Here is a 22930-nt window from a genome sequence, read left to right on the forward strand (position 1 = left end):
ACGAGTGTGGAGAGTGAGGGAGTGTGGAGAGTGAGGGACGAGTGTGGAGGGTGAGGGACGAGTGAGGAGGGTGAGGGACGAGTGAGGAGGGTGAGGGAAGAGTGAGGAGGGTGAGGGATGAGTGTGGAGGGACGAGTGTGGAAGGTGAGGGACGAATGTGGAAGGTGAGGGACGAGTGAGGAGGGTGAGGGACGAGTTTGGAGGGTGAGGGACGAGTGTGGACATTGAAAGCTGAACTGTGAAGGCTGAGAGGTGGGTTTGTAGGCTGGGAGACGGAATATATAGATTGAGAGATGAGTCTTGTGGCAGAAGGAAGGTTATGTAGAGACTGGAGGACGAGTGTAGAGGCTGGAGGATGAGTATGGAGGATGATCAGTGGAGGAAAGTCTCCCTGTATTACTCGAACTCCACCCCTTCCGGGTGAGGGGTACGAGCAGAGAGCAAGACAACGACTGACTGTTGTGATTTGCCTCCTCTGGGATGACTGTATCTGGCGAGCCAGGCCCAGCAGGAGGCGGAAGAGGATGGTTTTTTCTCGACCTCAAGCCTGAGTCACAGCGTGGATGATGGCCCGTTTGTTATGACTGACCATCCGACGGTGTTGTGGACGCAGACTTGAATTTGGGTGGAAGTCATGATTTGTATCTACCGACGCAGCTTTTTTTTTTATATATATTTACCGAGCGATGTTCACGGATTGTTCTATTTGATCTTCAGAATCGTTGAGTTACAACACAACTTTGATGTTTTGGAAGGCACGCTTAGGAATTGTCAATACCAGTTTTCCTCAGCTTATATTTCTTATCCTTGAGTAGTGGCGTGACCCACTTTCGTACAGGTTCGTATGTCTCGTCTGTCATCATGACTGAAGATATCACAGAGGCTCTGTGCCTTGCTGTGTATAGCTCTATGTCTCCACTCCTCCGTCAGTATGACTTGGGTCCTGTGCACATTCAGTCTATGCCTCGTCTGTACTGTGTCTTAGATATGAACTCAGGAAGACTATGGCGGCGTGGATACGTGGGTTCATTGCCCAACTGATTGGTAGAAATTTTCTGTCTCACTTTTGTGTGTTTAACTTGGCGTGTTACGTGGGGTGGTACGCATGAGCCGATCGTGGACTTAGGTCTCCCGTGGAGTCGACTTCGTTCATCCTACACTGAGGGAGGTCAGATAGACGAGGTCTTAACCTCCTGCCGTGTTTTGATCTGGCTCCATTGGCGAAGTCTGGTGAAAATCCTCTCTTGTTTCCAAGGTTACCATCAGGGAGGGGAGGGTCACCCCCCCTGTTTCCAACGCTTGTAGCTGTCTCTTATAAATCGAGAGTTTCGTCGTCGTGCTCAAGGGCCGTACCGTCGTGCTCAAGGGCCGTTACCGTTGTGCTCAAGGGTCGTATACCGTTGTGCTCAAGGGCCGTATACCGTTGTGCTCAAGGGCCGTATACCGTTGTGCTCAAGGGTCGCACCGTCGTGCTCAAGGGCCGTATACCGTCGTGCTCAAGGGTCGCACCGTCGTGCTCAAGGGTCGTATACCGTCATGCTCAAGGGTCGTATACCGTCGTGCTCAAGGGTCGTACCGTCGTGCTCAAGGGTCGTATACCGTCGTGCTCAAGGGTCGTATACCGTCGTGCTCAAGGGTCGTATCGTCGTGCTCAAGGGTCGTATACCGTTGTGCTCAAGGGTCATACTGTCGTGCTTAAGGGTCATACCGTCGTGCTCAAGGGTCTTACCGTCGTGCTTAAGGGATCGTACCGTCGTGCTCAAGGGTCGCACCGTCGTACTCAAGGGTCGCACCGTTGTGCTCAAGGACTGTACCATTGTGACCATACCGTCGTGCTCAAGGATCGTACCGTCGTACTCAAGGGCCGTACCGTCGTACTCAAGGGTCGGACCGTCGTGCTCAAGGGTCGCACCGTCGTGCTCAAGGGTCGTATCGTCGTACCCAAGGACCATACCTTTGTGCTCAAGGGTCGTACCGTTTTGCTCAAGGGTCGTAGGGGTGGAGAATATGATCTGGACGAATCCACAGTCGTCCATAAATGTGTACGACCACCAGGCATCCCTTAGGTTCAGTGTCTCACCATCAGAGGGTCGTTCATTCTGAACAGACCGCAGTCGCCTGGTGAACGACCCTCCCTATTGTTGGCGCTGTCTCTCTACTTGTCATTGCTGGCGCTACTGCTGTTGGTGAAAGAGGGTGGCTGTGTTGGCGCTGAGTGAGGGAGATCTGGTGTTGTGTCGTGAGTGTTGACGATATGCGCAAGACTTATGCTGACTCTCTCTCTCTCTCTCTCTCTCTCTCTCTCTCTCTCTCTCTCTCTCTCTCTCTCTCTCTCTCTCTCCTGTCTGTGCTGCTGTGTTGTACATGAGGCGCGGAAGACAGACAGAGACAGACAGAGAGAGACACAGAGAGACAGACAGAGAACAGACAGACAGAGACAGAGACAGATAGAGACTGATAGAGAGACAGAGACAGACAGACAGACAGAGACAGACAAAGACAGACAGAGACTGACAGACAGACATCTTTGTATAGACGTTGAGGGAAGGAAGTAGCGAGTGGCCATGGTTACCCATCATTGTCTCGAGGAAGAGCACTACAATGATGGCTCTTTAGCCATCCTCCTCCTCCTCCTCCTCCTCCTCCTCCTCCTCCTCCTCCTACTATCACCCCCCCACACACCCCTACATCACTCAGACCCCTACAATAACAGTGGTAGGAGGACGCCTCTCGTACCACTCTCGTCTGTCCTGATGTCTTCTCTTGTGAGTCCCACATCACGGTATCTCTCTCTCTTTCTTTCATACTATTCGCCATTTCCCGCGTTAGCGAGGTAGCGTTATGAACAGAGGACGGGGCCTATGAGGGAATAGCCTCACCTGGCCCCCTTCTCTGTTCCTATGATCACATTTTCTCCTTTTAAGTACCCAACACACACACACACACACACCTCTCCCCCCAATAAAAGAAATTATCTCCCCACCTCCTATTATCTCCCCACCTCCTATTATCTCCCCACCTCCTATTATCTCCCCATCTCCTATTTACTTTATTTTTGTCTGTATTTCGATCATTTTGCCTTATGTTTTATTCGAAGAAACATCTTCGTCATCGCTACTTTAACTCCCTCAGCCCGTGCGTACGACCTGATGGCCTTTGGCCACGACTGGACGACCATAGAGTATGACTATGGTGACTGAGGGGTCATATCAAAGACCAGGTCGTCAAACGCCAGCAGTCGTACCGTCGTGCTCAAGGGTCGTACCGTCGTGCGCAAGGGTCGTACCGTCGTGCTCAAGGGTCGTACCGTCGTGCTCAAGGGTCATACCGTCGTGCTCAAGGGTCGTACCGTCGTGCGCAAGGGTCGCACCGTCGTGCTCAAGGGTCGTACCGTCGTGCTCAAGGGTCGTACCGTCGTGCTCAAGGGTCGTACCGTCGTGCTCAAGGGTCATACCGTCGTGCTCAAGGGTCGTACCGTCGTGCGCAAGGGTCGCACAATCGTGCTCAAGGATCGTACCGTCGTGCTCAAGGGTCGCACCGTCGTGCTCAAGGGTCGTACCGTCGTGCTCAAGGGTCATACCGTCGTGCTGAAGGGTCGTACCGTCGTGCGCAAGGGTCGTACCGTCGTGCTCAAGGGTCGTACCGTCGTGCGCAAAGGTCGTACCGTCGTGCTCAAGGGTCGTACTGTCGTGCTCAAGGGTCGTACCGTTGTGCTCAAGGCGTGTTAACAAGACACCAAGCGGATGTGTGTGTGTGTGTGTGTGTGTGTGTGTGTGTGTGTGTGTGTGTGTGTTGAGGAAATGGAGGGGGTGGGGGGGGCCAGAGTAAATCAGCGCAGGGTGTGTGACGTCATACGGTCATCATCATACATTGCGACGTCACGTCAGCCGAAAGATGACATCTGTCGTTGCAGAATAGCGCGTGATGTCATGTCAGGTCACTCAGCATGACGGATTAAGCCCCAGCAGGTCATGAGAGGTCAAGGTCGAGTGTGTGAGGTCAGGTGGGGGCTGGCCAGGCCAGGTCACATGTTAGGTCACTGTGGGTCATGCCAGCCCGCATGACGTCGTGGCCGGTCATCATCCTCCTCCCGGCTCTGTCAGCTCTCCTCCCGGCTCCTCTTGCTCCTCCTCCCGGCTCCTCTTGCTCCTCCTCCCGGCTCCTCTTGCTCCTCCTCCCGGCTCCTCTTGCTCCTCCTCCCGGCTCCTCTTGCTCCTCCTCCCGGCTCTGTTAGCCCTCCTCTCGGCTCCTCTTGCCCCTCCTCCCGGCTCTGTTAGCCCTTCTACCGTCTCCTCTTGCCCCTCCTCCCGGCTCCTCTTGCCCCTCCTCCCGTCTCTGCTAACCCCCCCCCCCCCCCCTCTCGCACGAGCCGGCTCCTCTCGCTGGACACAATCCATCAGAGCAGCCATCCCGCTGCAGATGAAGGAAGCCACCAACCTTTCCCCCAGTCATAAGGCCAGACCTCACCACCACCCCACACTCCCCTTCCCCCAGTCACACTGGGGCCAGCTGGTCTTCCCTTCCCCCCAGACCCACACACACACACACACACACACACACACACACACACACACACACACCTGCCACACACCTGTAAAAGAAATCATCGTTGGTCAAAATTCCTGGGTTGGTTGGTCTGTTGCTTGAGAAATGTGTTTTCATGTCATTTTTTGTTCACAGTTGAAGCCAGAAAGTTTGTAGCGTCTTGAAACCTCTGCTTTGATATCGCCAGACCCTTATTTTTCCCCTAAGAAATCCTTGGTCTGGTAGCTCACAACTTGTCATAACCACGAATCACTGTTACATGTTGTGAAGTTGTTATAATTATCCTGGTGGTGGTGTTGTTACTGCAGGTGGAGGAGAAGGAGGAGAAATGGTGTGGTTCATGGGTTCATATCTGCTACAGGTACCTGTCGGAGGCGAGCCAGCGGTGCCGTATAGAAGACTGTGGTAGTGGCGACGTCAGCATCTGCAGCAGCTTCGACGAGTCGGAGCAGGACCTTGAGACGACCAGCCCTCAGTACGACGCTCCGGCGGACTCAAGCCACGACCACGGACGCTCCACGCCCTCAGCCTTGCCCAGGTCGGGTCATGTGTCTCCCGGGAGCTTCGCCGGCTATTCTTCCCACGACCCCTTCGTCGGCGACTCCCCCAGGCGGCGGAACAGCAGCGCGGATCCTTCGGTGAGTACTGGACACACACACACACACACACACACACACACACACACACACACAAACACACACACACACACACACACACACACACACACACACACACACACGTTATACGAGTCTTCATGTTGGACACCTTCATATTGTGGGTCTATTACCTCTATTTTACACATTGTTCACGGCTGTGGGTATCTGTGTGGGCGCTGCGGGTCTGACACAACCCCAGGCATGATGGGTCCCCCCTTCATGCATATGCTGCCACCACGGTCGGCTCTCACACCTGTGGACAGGAGTGTGTTTCAGAACCTCACCTCTTCATGTAAATCTCTTTTCTCTGCATAATATACGAGGGTGGAAATGTATAGCTAGGTATGATGAAGATTCTTACTCTGCTTTTGATATTGTGAGATCTAGTTTCATTTGAAGTCACTCATTTCTCTAGGCTGGCAGACAGGAGGAGTCACTTCTCCTCGCTCTTTTCTTTTTTACTTTTCGCAAGATCTTGAAGTTGGGAGCAGAAATATTCCTCGCCACAGTTGTACCGAACTGGGCGTTTGTTTAGTGTTCGTCCATGTGTGACCCCGTGGCCATCCGCGTGCCAGAGAGAAGTAAGGAGCAGTGGAACACTCACACTGGAGTTGAGGTTTGAGTGCCACAGGATGGCTAGGCGGGACTGAAGGACGAAGGAAGATACAAGAGGAAGTCTCATGAGGGGGATGAACCAGGCTGAGTGTCTACTGATGTTGTGGGATATTAGTCCTACGGAAGAGTTTGAGGAGGTCTGTGCCGCTGTGTCCAGTGGACGAAACACTTGGTATACCACCTCACCATATACGAGATCTGCTCACCGAAGGCCAAATGGTTCTCACAGTCAGCCAGATAATATTAATGCGGCAGACGTAGGATGCAGAACCCATAGAAAACAGGAATTTGGATGATATGACACAGAAAACACAACGGCCTGTACCAGTCTGCTCAGACGTCCAACCCATCACTAGATCTCTCTCTCTCTCTCTCTCTCTCTCTCTCTCTCTCTCTCTCTCTCTCTCTCTCTCTCTCTCTCTCTCTGTCTGTCTTGGCTCCAATCTGTCTTCCATGTCAGTCAGGAGACTGAGAATGTCTTTGATCGTCGGTCTTATGTGATAAGCTGCAGCCGGATGTTCACAGTGTAACTGTAACCCTTGAGTTATGGAGAGGAAGAGAAGATAAGCAAGTCCACGCTTGAACAGAGGCTCTGTGTGACGACCTCTCTCTCTCTCTCTCTCTCTCTCTCTCTCTCTCTCTCTCTCTCTCTCTCTCTCTCTCTCTCTCTCTCTCTCTCTCTCTCTCTCTCTCTCTCCCCAAGGACCAAGGGATTCACCTCAGTTGCCCTCTGGGTCTGGAGGCATCATCTGATGGTATGAGTCCCACACACACAGACCCAAACCCATCACGGCCAGGTTAAGACGTCCCCCTCACACGGAGGGAGAGGGAGGGAAGGTGGAGAGAGCAGGTGCAGTGGCAGGCAGGAGGGACGGGCAAAAGGCCGCCGTTCCGGGAAAATTTCATAAACTTGTAACGATCGAGGAGGAGGAGATCAAAGCGGCTGATTTGGCGCGCGCCCTCAATGGGGGTCAGGACGGCAACGGTGACCCGCCGTCATTGTCCAGCGACGACAGGGGCCCCCGTCTGCATGGCACCCAAGGCCGCCCTTGGTGAAGGTATTTTAATGGCATGGGTAAGATCTACTGCCGCCAGAGATGCGATGTTAGTCGTGAGCGTCAGGATCCTCCTGACGGAGGCGCAGACGGTGAGGCACACCATGCTCAGAAATAGCCCTCACTGACTCTCCAGCAGCAGCTCTTGGCGAGCCGATGATGGGGTCGCTGAGGCAAGGAAGGGTTGTGGGCTCCACATATGACACTGTGAGGGGCAGATGTGCTCAACGCCCAGCAAATGTGTTGGACCGTCAGGAGAAGAGGTGACCCAGAGGGGCTCCGGGTCACACTTACAGGCGACGCCCCTCAGGGAGTTACTGTGAGATGATATTTTCATTTTTTTTTTCTTCTTTTCTTTCAGTCTTCTTCGCCGTTTCCCCCGCGTTACGGAGGTAGCGCGCGCCAAAATTGGCTCTTTCTTACACATTCATCCTGTAGCCTTCATCATGTGCAATGCAGCGACACCACATTACACCCTGGCCACAACCAGGCCCCTTACAGACCTGTCCATGGCTTCCCCGTGTTGCCTCACATCCCTCAAGATTGTTCAAAATCTGGAACTTCTCCACATTCCACGGGTGTTTATCAATGCATGGTGGACAGATGTCAAAGGTCTCGTCCCGCAGCTCCTGTACGCTCGGTTACCAGGTGGAGTGAAGCGGTGCTCCACTGAGACGTGAAGTTGGAGGTCTGGCCACTCACCAGTGTGTGTGTGTGTGTGTGTGTGTGTGTGTGTGTGTGTGTATACAGCGGCGAGGGGTGGCCAGCGACTGCACACAGCGAACCCATCCTCGCTCCGGAGACGCAACCTCTGAGAGCGACACAGGCCCATCGCTTTACCCATAGGCTGTCATAGTCGTCCATACATCCACCTCATCAGTGACTGTCCATGAGCGGACGCCCGACTGAACCCAGCCAATCTGCGGGTCAGACTTCGAACCCTAATCTAAACCATTGACCTCCAGGTTATAATGGCCTGAAATAACTGGAGCACGGACCACGCCCGCCTCATCCATCTCGTACCCCAGGCCTTTGTCATTGTCTGTGTTTCAACCCTGATATGTATCTTCTCAAATGACCTCGTTCCTCTGCAGATACACATCAAAGATCTCGACAATTCGCCGTTGGACGTCACACACACACACACACACACACACACACACACACACACACACACACACACACACACACACACACACACACGGTGTTTAGGATTATTTACTTTATCCCTGGAATGAGGCGGTGTTTGTCGCGTTTGATCACGGGAATTTAACTTAGAATAATGTGAACCTTGATTGGACTCATCATTGCTCTCCATCCACCACTCCCTCTAGCACAATTAGTCGAAAATAGCCACGAAGGAAGGCTATTTACTGTGGAAAGAGTCTGCTGGCGTGGACGTTTTGTACGAAAGTTTGATTGGCAGATAAATCCTTTTATAATGAGAACTTTGGTCGCTGCTCTGTGAATTCAAACGAAAAATAGGAAACAGTTGAAATATATTCATATCTTGATATTTTTAAATGTATTTATTCACCAAGGTTAAATATCTTAACAATATTTTTCTAGTCGTATTTTAGTGGTGTACATAAGACTTCGCTTTGACTGTACCTGTTGGGAGTGTATTTCAGTGTTCCGTAACTCTGCTGCTGGAAATGATTTCGCCTCCATTTGGACTACGTCTTCCCTTGTAACTTCACATCCTTAAATCTGGCCATTGCATATTTATCCGACGTGAAGAAATTATCTTGAGTTCTCGTCATAATTTAATACTATAAATGAATTTTTAGTAGAGTCTCTGACTGAGCGCCACTCTTATTAAAGAAAACGGTCTTAGATTTCCGAGTCTGTTTTTTTACAGAAAACGAAGGGTTACTGTGCTTCCTGCGAACGAGGATTTCAATCATGGCTGGGAATTAGTTTGGTTTCTCTTCTCCGTATTAATCTGCCGTTGTGGCGAGGTAGAGGGATCCTACAGGTCTTGATATCAGCCTTGTCAGTAAATTAATGTTTTGCTCTAGAAGGTAAGAGTGCTGGGCTCCCTTCTCTATTCCTTCTTTTAGAAAATTAAAAACGAGAGGAAGGATTTCCAGCCCCCCGCTCCCTCCCCTTTTAGTCGCCTTCTACGACACGCAGGGAATACGTGGGAAGTATTCTTTTTCCCCTATCCCCAAGGATGATATATATATATATATATATATATATATATATATATATATATATATATATATATATATATCAAATCAAATCAAAACTGGCAGTAGTAGTAGGTCCACGGAACTAAGGCCCAGCCACCAACTTGAGAACACGACCACGCAGCCTGGTGCGCTCCACGGAAGGGTCTTTCTTCATAAAACGCCGGTCCGAACTGGATCCAGAGTCGTCGCTGTAGCAGTAAAAAGTGTTGGGGGGTTGCTTATTATTATTGTTATTACTATCGGTATCATCAGTGACAAGCCGTGCATCACAAAATTCCACACCCTTCCTTCCTTCACCTCTGTGGAAGGTATTAAGAATATATGGTGTGGGAGGCAAGTTGTTAGAAGCAGTGAAAAGTTTTTATCGAGGATGTAAGGCATGTGTACGTGTAGGAAGAGAGGAAAGTGATTGGTTCTCAGTGAACGTAGGTTTAAGGCAGGGGTGTGTGATGTCTCCATGGTTGTTTGATTTGTTTATGGATGGGGTTGTTAGGGAGGTGACAAGAGTTTTGGAAAGAGGGGCAAGTATGAAGTCTGTTGGGGATGAGAGAGCTTGGGAAGTGAGTCAGTTGTTGTTCGCTGATGATACAGCGCTGGTGGCTGATTCATGTGAGAAACTGCAGAAGCTGGTGACTGAGTTTGGTAAAGTGTGTGAAAGAAGAAAGTTAAGAGTAAATGTGAATAAGAGCAAGGTTATTAGGTACAGTAGGGTTGAGGGTCAAGTCAATTGGGAGGTGAGTTTGAATGGAGAAAAACTGGAGGAAGTAAAGTGTTTTAGATATCTGGGAGTGGATCTGGCAACGGATGGAACCATGGAAGCGGAAGTGGATCATAGGATGGGGGAGGGGGCGAAAATTCTGGGAGCCTTGAAGAATGTGTGGAAGTCGAGAACATTATCTCGGAAAGCAAAAATGAGTATGTTTGAAGGAATAGTGGTTCCAACAATGCTGTATGGTTGCGAGGCGTGGGCTATGGATAGAGTGGTGCGCAGGAGGATGGATGTGCTGGAAATGAGATGTTTGAGGACAATGTGTGGTGTGAGGTGGTTTGATCGAGTAAGTAACGTAAGGGTAAGAGAGATGTGTGGAAATAAAAAGAGCGTGGTTGAGAGAGCAGAAGAGGGTGTTTTGAAATGGTTTGGGCACATGGAGAGAATGAGTGAGGAAAGATTGACCAAGAGGATATATGTGTCGGAGGTGGAGTGAACGAGGAGAAGAGGGAGACCAAATTGGAGGTGGAAAGATGGAGTGAAAAAGATTTTGTGTGATCGGGGCCTGAACATGCAGGAGGGTGAAAGGAGGGCAAAGTGAATTGGAGCGATGTGTTATACCGGGGTTGACGTGCTGTCAGTGGATTGAATCAGGGCATGTGAAGCGTCTGGGGTAAACCATGGAAAGCTGTGTAGGTATGTATATTTGCGTGTGTGGACGTATGTATATACATGTGTATGGGGGTGGGTTAGGCCATTTCTTTCGTCTGTTTCCTTGCGCTACCTCGCAGACGCGGGAGACAGCGACAAAGCAAAAATATATATATATATATATATATATATATATATATATATATATATATATATATATATATATATGTGTGTGTGTGTGTGTGTGTGTGTGTGTGTGTGTGTGTGTGTGTGTGTGTGTTCCTATGAGTCCACGGCGAACTGAAACACGATAAGTTCCGAAGTGCACTTTCGTGTAATAACCACATCGTCAGGGGAGACACAAGAGAGAAATATAACAGTCAGTTGATATACAACGAAGACACGTAGCTAGGTCGCCATTTGGTAAACAAGTAATTGTCTGGTGCGTCCAAGACTGACAACGAGCGTATCATAAACTTATTATCTTGCCTATGTTGCCGCTAACGCTACAATGATCCGTTTGCATCGAAGTGAGTTTAAGGTCGTTGAAGACTCCGTCATCCAAGCCAGCAAGGGTCGTGCCTCAGGAACCTTTCCTGCCGTAAACGATGTTGCTTTCCAGCCGCCCCCGAGTGGACGAGGCCGCTGATGCGGTCGAGGACATCTGTAATGTTGATGCTCACAGTGAATCCACTAGTTCTTCGGCGTCTACGTACCAACGACGTACTCAAGAATAGGTCAAGGGAAGTGTCCAAAGTGAAATCACCCGTGTTCGTCTTAATCATGATCAAAACGAACATGACGATTTCAGAAATGATCCCTTCCAGAATCAGCAACTTAGGAACAACAATGTTCAGCCACAGTGATGGGTCAGGTCAGGACGCACGCAGGAGGAGGGAGTCGTTTTCGTAAGCTTGCTTTATGGCAGACATCATTTTAAACAAGGATTCTGATATGTACACAATTGACGGCCCACATCTGAGCGCTCTGGTGCTGGACGCTACTTCATCAGCCACGGCCGTATGTCGTTGTGTGCGTGCTGGTAAAAGACGTGGATACGCCCATAGATACGCCCGTAGATACGCCCGTCTCTCGGCAAAAATTACGTTTGTGTTAATCTCAGAAGCAACGCATCTGATGAGAAGATTTTAATGGGACGACCACAAGAGTAGACGGAGGAAGCTGGACGGTAAGGGACACATGTGGATCGGTATGGCTGGCTGGCTAGGTGGACCACGGGCCTTGTAACTCGTTGGGAAGTGCTGCATCACACTGACCTAAGCCTATGAGACCGTCATGTAGCCTGGGTATGAACCAACCACCTCAGTTTACTTCAGTCTGCTCTGAACCACGGCGCCCGTGTTGGGCCGCCGCCTGGGGTTAAGGGATCAGGAGGCAGAAGTGAGGTGACAAAAGAGGATTGTGAGACGTCGAGTCGAAATGTATTTGATGAAGGGCGCGTTCTGCCAAAGGGATTGTCAGTGGATTTACATTGAAGACCACGAGTGGCGGGGTGGCGGTCGCCACGTTTTGTTTGACTGGGATGGGAGAAATCCTGGTTTACGAACGTGCACGACTTGCCGCGTTGGTCACGAACTGACGTAGGAGGAAAGGCCGCTCACTGGCATAACACATTTCTGAGACAAACGTGAGGGTCATCATCTACGACCAACCATCCAATAGCAACTTAAGAATGGAACGTCTTGGCTGTTTCCCCACACACGAGTCTAACCATACGAGGCCTTGAAGAGGGTCATGTGTCAGAGGGTAGAGGTGCGACAGACGAAGTGGTCAGGGAATGGCTTCTGATTTGTTTACAGAGGAGCCATGTTGTGTGTAGAGGTGGTGATGTGAATGAAAACGTTTCTCCTACCGGACGAAGTTGTATTTTACGTGCAGAGTGAGTGATGTGTGGATGTTTCATTGATGTGGGAGGGTATACTGTATGCACCTGGTCTTCCCTGGGGAGATGTGTCTGTGATGTGGGATGTTCTGCTGTATATACCTGGTTATCCACAGGTAGACGGAATTCAGATAAGAACCAGAGGATATGTCTGGGACACTTATTTTAGCGAGAGCTCACCTCAAGTGCGCTGTACAGTTCGGGTCTCCAAATTACGAGAGAGAATGGTCAAGGTAGATTAAGAGATTCCAAGAGGAGGCGAGAAATATATATATGTGCCATTACTGGGAAAGAGGCCACGGCAGGAAAGATTAAGGGAACTAATGCTACTCTCTCTCTCTCTCTCTCTCTCTCTCTCTCTCTCTCTCTCTCTCTCTCTCTCTCTCTCTCTCTCTCTCTCTCTCTCTCTCTCTCTCATCAGGTACTTCCATTCGGTGTTTCTTAACAGAGGAGTATTTCTAGGAGATAGAAAACGCGAGGTTGAACACTCATAACATCTAAACCTTTGAAGTACCTTTTTCCCCCATTTTTTTTAACGTTGGAAGCTCCAGTCAGAGACAAAAATCCACATCAAGGCCGGGCCTTAATTGAAATATGGAGAGGTTAATGGAAGGGAAGGAAGAAAAGACGAGGAAAAATACTTACGAATTTTGAGAGAGTGAAAAAAACAACCTGTCTTTTAAGAAATGCCGGGTCGTAGTGATTGGGAAAGACATGAGTGGGAAGAGAGTTCCAAAGCTTCGAGGTGTTGTGAGAGAAACAGTTATAAAAAACAACCCTTCCTTGGAGTCCCTTTGCAATGCCTTAGTCAGACCTCATTTGGAATATACCATTCAGTCATGGTCACCAGAGCTGATCAAAGACGAGGAACTAGAAGATGTACAGAGAGGAGCTACGAAGCCAATTCCGCCGCTCAGAGAAAGGCTGAATGAAGAAAGACACATATGCAAAATTTTCTCTTAAAATAACAGAGACGTTTCGTGAATGCCAATGATTTCGACAATAACACAGCAATATCCTCGTGTTAGATACACATTCAGGGACTGGAAATAACAATTGAAATTGAAAGGAAGAGGGAGAGGTGGGTGTTGTGCCGGAGTGAGAGATGGGTGTTGTGCCGGAGTGAGAGTTGGGTGTTGTGCCGTAGTGAGAGGTGGGTGTTGTGCCGGAGTGAGACGTGGGTGTTGTGCCGGAGTGAGAGGTGGGTGTTGTGCCGGAGTGAGAGGTGGGTGTTGTGCCGGACGGAGAGGTGGGTGTTGTGCCGGAGGGAGAGGTTGGTGGAGAGGTACCTTCTCTCTCTCACTATTCTCTTTCAGCCTCAAAGAGGATTAGGAACGCAGTCTACTCCCACTGTCCTCCAGCAGATAACCAGATAATGGACCATCAGGTCTTCTGTTATCTGTCCTTCTTATGTACTCCCCATCACGTATCGCGAAAGTCTGAGAAGATATTTAAAGGGGTTGTGTTATATGTGAGTGAGTGTATGACGTAGGGGCTCCAAACGAGCCAGCTGGTGAGGCAGAAGACTTTCCACCCACACCCTTACCTCTCCTTGAGCGGAAAATCAGCTGGAAATTGCTTACGTTGCGAGGGAAAATGTTCGAGATGCCAGACACACGATAAGCCTGCGTATCTGTGTTACTCGCTTGTGCGTATTATCCCCCGAGTGGCACTGACCTTACGTACAAACAAGTGAGTACGCGCTAGTCTTGTATCTACGACCATTGTCTTTTATACGCGTGAATGTTATGCTATTGAAGCTCATACGCAGTTCATACGCAGTTCATACGTATCATTTAAGAACGTCAGGTGTATTCTGATTCTCCAGTTTCTTGGTCGGTATCTGCGTAAGATCTGCGCCTCGTCTGTAGCCCCGCTCTCTCGACCCCTCACCCTCACCTGGGCTATAAGTCTCTCTCTCTCTCTCTCTCTCTCTCTCTCTCTCTCTCTCTCTCTCTCTCTCTCTCTCTCTCTCTCTCTCTCTCTCTCTCTCTCTCTCCCCTGGCACACTACTCAGTTCATTACGCTCTTGGATCACATTCCAATGTCTTGGGGGAAAAAAAAAAGATAAAATTTGCCCCGGCAGTTATTTCTTTTTTGTTGGACTTGCTTTTGAGCCCCGAGTGTTGGTGGGGGAAGGGGAGGGAGGTCCTCATTATTGGCTCCATTCCACCTTCTTTCACCAGCTTCCAATCTCTGGGTCGAGCTGGAAATCCTTCCCTTCCCTCCCTTGTATTTTCCCGGTCAACAAGCCAATTGCCTGAGTTCGCAGACCTATCCCCGACCCCCCTTTTAGTCCCTTTTTATGCACACTGTTGTCCTTGGGTCATTCTGAAGCCAGACCCTGATTACTCTAAGGTAGTTTGGTTGTGGAAAACTTAGGGTCCGTGTATCTGCTGACGTCCGTTGCTGGAGAGTTAAAAATCCATTAAATGAAGTCCTTCAAGGTCAAGAAGAAGCGTTTGGAGGAGACTCCCGAGGCCAAGGGTGAGATGGTAGCACTTCATTCGTCGAGGGGGAACTTCACTTCTTTATTCGTCTGCTGCGTAGGTCGTCTGGTGAGGCGTCCGCGGGGCTGATCGCTGGTAAACTGATGTCGTGGGAGATGGTGCGCTGGTTCTCCTGCAGGCTCGTGGTGCACCCAAGATGTACCTGCTGTGTTTTGTGCCGCTTCTGCTGTGTGCTTATTTATCCGGTCTGGCTGGGACTGTTCTTGTGTTGTGTTGTGGGCTCCGTACACAGAGCGACGCGGGCGGAGGGTAAGGTGGAAACCTTGTGGACATTACCATTGCTGATGACTGCTAGAAGACTCGTAACGTGTCTTATGATGAAGAGGATTTTGTGGAGATACAGATGTTGCCAAAGTCATCTGCTGGTTTGCTGTGTCCCCGATGGTCGATATGTGAATGGTAGCACCAAGGGATGACACAGGGTCGTTATCTGACCCCAGTGGTCTGAGAAGTTGTTAGAGAGTTAGTTCATTAAGTGACCTGACGGTATTTCCGCATACTAAACTTAATTACTTGATGCAAAAAAGAGAACTAATTAAGACTGTAATCATTAATCACCCCAGGTTTCTCGTTCGGCCACGTCGCTCTGCCCCCAGTGGCAGGAGTGAGGAAGGGGGGACTTTGAGAATACAGTGTCGGAACTGCTGGTACCTGTTAACTGAGGTGGTGTACCATCTCTTGCTGCGGGGATGGTTTAGACGCGTCCCTAAAAAGGTTGAGTCTTCTCACTGTCTAAGACGTATAGTCCTTTGCTCACAGACTGTACAATTCGTGTGATCTGCCTCTCCAAGTTGGCCAAAGTGTCAGTAGTGTCTATAGCCTCGAATTAACCGAGGACTGAGAGCATCTTGTTGTCTACCGATCTGGTTAATTTCACCATAAGCATCTTAAAGGTGACACATTGTATTGTGGATGGGATTGGATGTTCTAGTGTCTGTTCTGCCTACCGGATGTATAACATGTGTGTTATATACCTTGTTCCAAACCCTAGCGCTGGTGCTGGTCCGCTGCAGACGATAGGCGCTGCCTGCGAGGGCCCCAGGTTAAGGAAGGGCGTCATTAATATGGATCAAGGTGATGCTCCATCTGTTCCAAAAGCCGGAACTTTTGGTGAGGCCGCGTGTATCGTGTGTGTGTGTGTGTGTGTGTGTGTGTGTGTGTGTCGACCAGGTCTGAGTCTCCCGCCCTAAGACCTAACCTAACACAGGAGTATGGTCGAGGTTGGCGTCGGTGTCTTCATCAACACGTCGTCTGTGATGGATGACGCTGGTAGATGAGGCAGGAACCCTGCGTCTCTCCCGTTCCTACGTCCTTCATGAAGCGAAACTCTACCAGATTCTGCCGCTCTGCTCCTCCTTCATCATCATCAGGTGTATCTGCCCGTCCGTACACACCGGGAGCTGGCCTGATGTAGAACTTGGAACCTGACCAGTTTCTACCCACGCTGTCTGTCTCACCACACACACTGTGCTGGGGGCGTCTATGTACATACCAACACACTATCCAATTTAACTCGTGTTCTTTTCAACATTCGCTTGACTACAGACGGCACTGAGCACGTATTGAAGTCGAGGAACTCTCTCTCTCTCTCTCTCTCTCTCTCTCTCTCTCTCTCTCTCTCTCTCTCTCTCTCTCTCTCTCTCTCTCTCTCTCTCTCATCTGCATAGGCTTCGTTGTGTGGTTCCCGCCCGCCGCTGGGGCTCACCGTGTCCCTCCACCTCTGCCTTCCCGGAGTGTATTTCCTCCCGATCGGTAACGAAAGAGAGAGAGAGAGGGAGAGAGAGAGAGAGAGAGAGAGAGAGAGAGAGAGAGAGAGAGAGAGACGCGCGCAGGTGCTCTGTCGTAACGGAAGACGGACAGGGTTAGATGCCTTACTGGCAAGCATTAACGGAGAGCCACCGCTTGCCACCCCACTGCGATGGGAGGTGGAGTTAACCCCGAGTTCAGATGAGGTCTTCGTAATCCTCCCCCTGAGCCGGAGGAGGAGGAGGAGGAGGTGGTGGTTGGCTGGGGAGGTGAGGGAGGGATGTTTGGGTAAGGGGGAGGGAATTGCAGAGGCAGGATTCTAAACCCCGTGTTTCCAGAACCGCTTCCTCCTGTGGCTGACATGGGTCGAGGGAGAGAGAGAGAGAGAGAGAGAGAGAGAGAGAGAGAGAGAGAGAGAGAGAGAGAGAGAGAGACCCCCCTACGGGCTTTTACCAGCGCCTCTACACTTCCTGGTCATTTTCCCTCTTCCCCCCCCCCAGACCGGGTTGTGCCGCATGCGGCAGTCTAGTGATTCACTAACATTTACCCTCTCTCTCCTCCCCCACAGACCGGGGTGTGCCGCCTGCGGCAGTCTAGTGATTCACTAACATTTTCCCTCTCCCCCCCCACAGACCGGGTTGTGCCGCATGCGGCAGTCTAGTGATTCACTAACATTTTCCCTCTCTCTCCTCCCCCCCACAGACCGGGGTGTGCCGCCTGCGGCAGTTCAGCATCACCTCCCGCGGGGGTGTGGTCAACCGCGGCGACTCCCTGCGGCCCAGAAGGAGCGCCTCCAACACCTCGGTCACCTCCACCGTCTCCTCCTGCAGCAGGGAGCGGGTACCCAGGTAAGCAGGGCGAGCAGGTGAGGTGTGAGGCACAGGTGAGGTGTGAGGAGGGATGAGGGACGGGTGAGCTGTGAGGGACAGATGAGGTGTGAGGAGGGATGAGGGACAGGTGGGGTGTGAGGAGGGATGAGGGACGGGTGATGTGTGAGGAAGTGTGAGGGACAGGTGAGGTGTGAGGAGGGATGAGGGACAGGTGAGGTGTGAGGAGGGATGAGGGACAGGTGAGGTGTGAGGAAGTGTGAGGGACAGGTGAGGTGTGAGGACAGGTGAGGTGTGAGGAGGGATGAGGGACGGGTGAGGTGTGAGGCACAGGTGAGGTGTGAGGAGGGATGAGGGACGGGTGATGTGTGAGGAAGTGTGAGGGACAGGTGAGGTGTGAGGAAGTGTGAGGGACAGGTGAGGTGTGAGGAAGTGTGAGGGACAGGTGAGGTGTGAGGAAGTGTGAGGGACAGGTGAGGTGTGAGGAGGGATGAAGGACGGGTGATGTGTGAGGAAGTGTGAGGGACAGGTGAGGTGTGAGGAGGGATGAGGGACAGGTGAGGTGTGAGGAAGTGTGAGGGACAGGTGAGGTGTGAGGAGGGATGAGGGACAGGTAAGGTGTGAGAAAGTGTGAGGGACAGGTGAGGTGTGAGGAGGGATGAGGGACAGGTGAGGTGTGAGGAAGTGTGAGGGACAGGTGAGGTGTGAGGAGGGATGAGGGACAGGTAAGGTGTGAGGAAGTGTGAGGGACAGGTGAGGTGTGAGTGAGAGGGCATAGTATGTAGCATGGCTGACCCCTGAGTGTGGCAGGAAAAACCCGAGGGAAAGGGGTGAGAAGTCTCCCACAACCTCCTCCTAAGATGTGTCGGAGCTCTGAATCAACTGTTCCATTCCAGGAGTACATAGCGGAACAGGAATGAAACGTAGATGTACAGGAGGACGTCGGAAAGATAGGTAACGGAAAACACAAATGGGTCTATGATATCTACTGGAGGACATGAGGTGTGTCCTATATTCTTATCTATATAGATGGAAACATGTAGCTAAAGTAGAAGGCTCTTCCCCCACCCACCACAATAAAGATAGCAGTGAAGGAACGCCCTGAAGGAAGGAAACTTCAGTTTACCATGGAAATATATTCTGCAAGAGATTGAATGAAAATCACATTCATATCCATTTACAGCCCTACGGATTCTCTTGTGGGGGAAGAATTTAGGCCAAGAGTTTATAAGAAAAGGAAAAGATATGTTGAAATAGATGTGCATGTTATAGTGTTAGTCTCAAGCAAGCTTACCACTGCCCATATATGTATGTTATTCTCTACAAGGAAATGGGCGTTCGGTTGTCATGTGGTAAGACAGTGTGTGGTGAACTTTGTATGTATCTAGAATGATAGAAGTGGTTGCCACAGTGTTTATAGTATGGGCTGAGGGTACGTCGTGGTGTGGGGGTACGGTGTGGGGTGATACAGGGGTAGAGACAGTGGTTGCTGGGGTGATACAGGGGCAGAGACAGTGGTTGCTGGGGTGAGACAGGGGTAGAGACTGTCATTAGTGGGGTGATACAGGGGCAGAGACAGTATTTGGTGGAGTGATACAGGGGTGGAGATTGTGGTTACTGGGGTGATATACAGGTAGAGAAAGTAGTTGCTGTGGGGCGACACAGGGGTAGAAAATTGTTGCTGTGGTGATACGGGAATAGAGACAGGATAAGCAGTGGCTGTCGTGAGGGGAGGCGGGTGGTGGGCCAATGAGTACATTAAAGGGGAACATAGACTGCAGGGAGGCCCTGCCCTGGTATAGCCCCAGGTCCCTGCCAGGGGGCCGGGGGGCGAGACCTGGGCCAGGTAGGAGGCACTGCAAGGAAGACCCTGCCCTGGTATAGCCCAGGTCCCTGCCGGGGGGCGAGACCTGGGCCAGGTAGGAGGCACTGCAAGGAAGACCCTGCCCTGGTATAGCCCAGGTCCCTGCCAGGGGGCCGAGACCTGGGCCAGGTAGGAGGCACTGCAAGGAAGACCCTGCCCTGGTATAGCCCAGGTCCCTGCCGGAGGATGAAGGCGGGACTGAACAACAGGAGTATAGCACTTTCTCCCCCAGTGACACACAGTCACGACAACACGTAGCCACCGACAGGGTTCAAGAGATGTGGGACCCCCCTACGAGTGTCGACCTGCTCTCCCATATTGTGCAAATACGCAGTTACACACTACCACCTCACACCCTGCAGGCGCGGGTACACACACACACACACACACACACACACACACACACACACACACACACATCTCGAGCAGGAAGGTGTATACAGACACATACACCCCTCCCTCACTGCCCCACAGGCGGAGGTACAACCAGAACCCCGCCTCCCTACCATGACTGAGGGCCTGAACCTCTCTCTCTCTCTTGTCTCCACAGCATCGGGTCGGCCACGTCTACGCCCGGCTGTAGCAAGATGGCTACGCCCACGCCCGCACCCCAGTACCGCGTCGTTATGATTGGCGCCCTCGGGGTGGGCAAGTCCACCCTCATTACCCAGTTCATGACCTCGGAGTACATGTGTGCTTATGACGACTCCCCAGGTATGTGCTTCATATGGTAAGGTTTGTACACTGCACCCAAGGTATGTGATACAGGTGTACATGGCTCCCCAGTTAAGTGCTACAGGTGGAGGGGTGTTTATATGGCTCCCCAGGTAAGTGATATAGGTAAAGGAGTGTGTACATGCCACCCCAGGTAAGTACTACAAGTGGAGGAGTGTGCATATGGCACCCTAAGTAAGTACTACAGGTGGAGGAGTGTGTACATGTCACCCCAGTTAAGTACTACTGTGGGTTTTGGAGGTGCATAGGAAATACAGATACCACAAGGTCAGTTGGCCTGTGACGAGGTTATCTGCAAGTTTCTTCACTAACTCTACGACAGCAGGAGTTAAGACAGTGAGAAGGCTTCCTCTCCCTCTCCCTCAGGCGACAACAGCAGGTAGGAAAATGAGTGGAGGTGAAGCAACAGCAGGTAGGAAAAAGAATGGAAACAGAATAACAGCAGGTAGGAAAAAGAATGGAAACAGAATAACAGCAGGTAGGAAAAAGAATGGAAACAACAGCAGGTAGGAAAAGGAATGGAAACAGAATAACAGCGGGTAGGAAAAAGAATGGAAACAGAATATCAGCAGGTAGGAAAAAGAATGGAAACAGAATAACAGCAGGTAGGAAAAAGAATGGAAACAGAATAACAGCAGGTAGGAAAAAAAGAATGGAACCAACACAAGTGCATGTAGGAAAAAAAATAATGGATATAAAACAACAACAGGTAGGAAAATAGAATAGAAGGAAATCCAAGCAACGCGGAAATAAAGCAAACACGGAATTTTACAGGAAAGATTGAATTGGGATATTTGTTTATACTCTCTCGCTAAACTGAGCTATACTGTGCTATACTTCGCTATGGCAGTGGGTTCATTCAAGGTTATTGTTCTTTGAAGGTGGAATGAAAGAAAATTCATAGATAGATAGATAGATAGATAGATAGATAGATAGATAGATATTCTTTGTAGTCTTTGCATTAACAGTGTTTGATGGTCACTTGATGCAATGTTCAACGGCTCTGCTTGCAAAGGAAGACTTCTGCCACATTTGCATTGTATCATCTGGCTTTAAATTCCATTCCATTCCCTCTAGTGACTGCGTTGCCTTATGCTTCAAAATTCTCTCTCTCTCTCTCTCTCTCTCTCTCTCTCTCTCTCTCTCTCTCTCTCTCTCTCTCTCTCTCTCTCTCTCTCTCTCTCTCTCTCTCTCTCTCTCTCTCCTGGTTTCTGTCCTCGAATCTATATAGAATATTCAAAACTTTCTGAGTCACTGTGGAGAGTCTGCACACGTCCTATGAGAAAATGATTTGCTTTTTCACCTTCTTATTATCCGTTTCGTCGTGTTAGAATTAGTTTTGCCTTCATTCTTTGTATTGATTCTAGTTTTCCTTCGTCTTCTTCTTTCGTAGTTCAGGAGACGAGGCGAATAGAATTGCCTCATCGAGATTGTGGTCTTCCTAACTCGCCGAGAAGAGAGAGAGAGAGAGAGAGAGAGAGAGAGAGAGAGAGAGAGAGAGAGAGAGAGAGAGTCGGGACGTCTCGCTGCTGGTTCGGAACCGTGTGGTCGATCGGTTTAGAGGTCCATGGTGGCCAGACTTGAGGGATACGAGTTTGATCAAGGGATGTGGTTACCAGAGACGAGTGTGCTCGTTTAACATGATGTCCTGGTGATCCCTCCTCTGCCCTGCTGACCTGACTTGACCTAACATTCCCCCACAGCCTGACCTGATTTGACCTGACCTTAGGCTTTCAGAGCTTCTTTCCTGGACTAGACCTGGCTACGTGACCTGACCTACTGCCCCTGACTTGACCTGATTTCGGGGTCCTAATTACTACGACTGACCTGACCTGACTTGATGACCTGACCTTTTCCCCTGGTCTGACTTGACCCCCGGGGCCTGATCTATTTCCCTTGACCTGACCTCCGCCTCCTCCCTTACCTCTCCCACCTGTCCTAACTTGACCCCAGTGACCCGACCTACTTCATCTGACCTTACCCCCGTGGGCCTGACCAGCCTCCCCCTGACCCCTGGGGCATTGACCCACCTCCGGTCACGTGACGAATGACCCCCCCCCCCCTGGACTATTTCTCCCTGAGGCGTGAACTACCTCCTCTGACCTCACATAGTCCAGATATTTCTGACCCGCTTAATAACACGTCATTGGCCAGCCTCACTACCGTTCGTGAAAGTGACCCGGGTTGAGAAATCGCCTTACGTTCGCACGCTGATAAGGGAACGAAGCCCAGCGCATGCGTTCGTGACCCCCCCCCCCCAGATAAAGGCCACGAACGCACGAAAGCCAGTGTCCCCGAGTTTACATACTGTATTATTATTATTATTATTATTATTATTATTATTATTATTGTTGTTGTTAATTTGTTTTGTTGTTTGTTATTATTATTTCATAATCATTATTACTGTTATTATTATTATTATTATTATTATTATTATTATTATTATTATTATAATTATTATTATTATTGTTATCGTTATTATTATTATTATTATTATTATCATTATTATTATTATTATTATTATTATTATTATTATTATTATTATTATTATAATTATTATTATTATTGTTATCGTTATTATTATTATTATTATTATTATTATTATTATTATTATTATCATTATTATTATTATTATTATTATTATTATTATTATTATTATTATTATCATCATCACTATTATTCTAATGATAATGATGATGATGATGATGTGTGAGCCGGACGTACAGAATGTATGGAAGACCTGCTATGGGAAGATCTGCTCTGAATAATTACCATCATTAAGATGCATTCGTCATACTGGAATGCATGGTCGAGCGTTGAGGTGGTGGTGTGTGGCAGTGGGGGAAGTGGCTGGTCCATGGTGGTGTGTGGCAGTGGGGGAAGTGGCTGGTCCATGGTGGTGTGTGGCAGTGGGGG

General features: G+C 49.9%; 1 pseudogene; it reads left to right on the forward strand.

Moving 5' to 3' along the window:
* The window catches only part of LOC139761705 (uncharacterized), a 311982-nt pseudogene that overhangs the window by 254722 nt on the left and 34330 nt on the right, over positions 1–22930 (forward strand).

Source organism: Panulirus ornatus, chromosome 41 (genome assembly GCF_036320965.1).
Source record: "Panulirus ornatus isolate Po-2019 chromosome 41, ASM3632096v1, whole genome shotgun sequence".
Taxonomy (NCBI): Eukaryota; Metazoa; Arthropoda; class Malacostraca; order Decapoda; family Palinuridae; genus Panulirus; species Panulirus ornatus.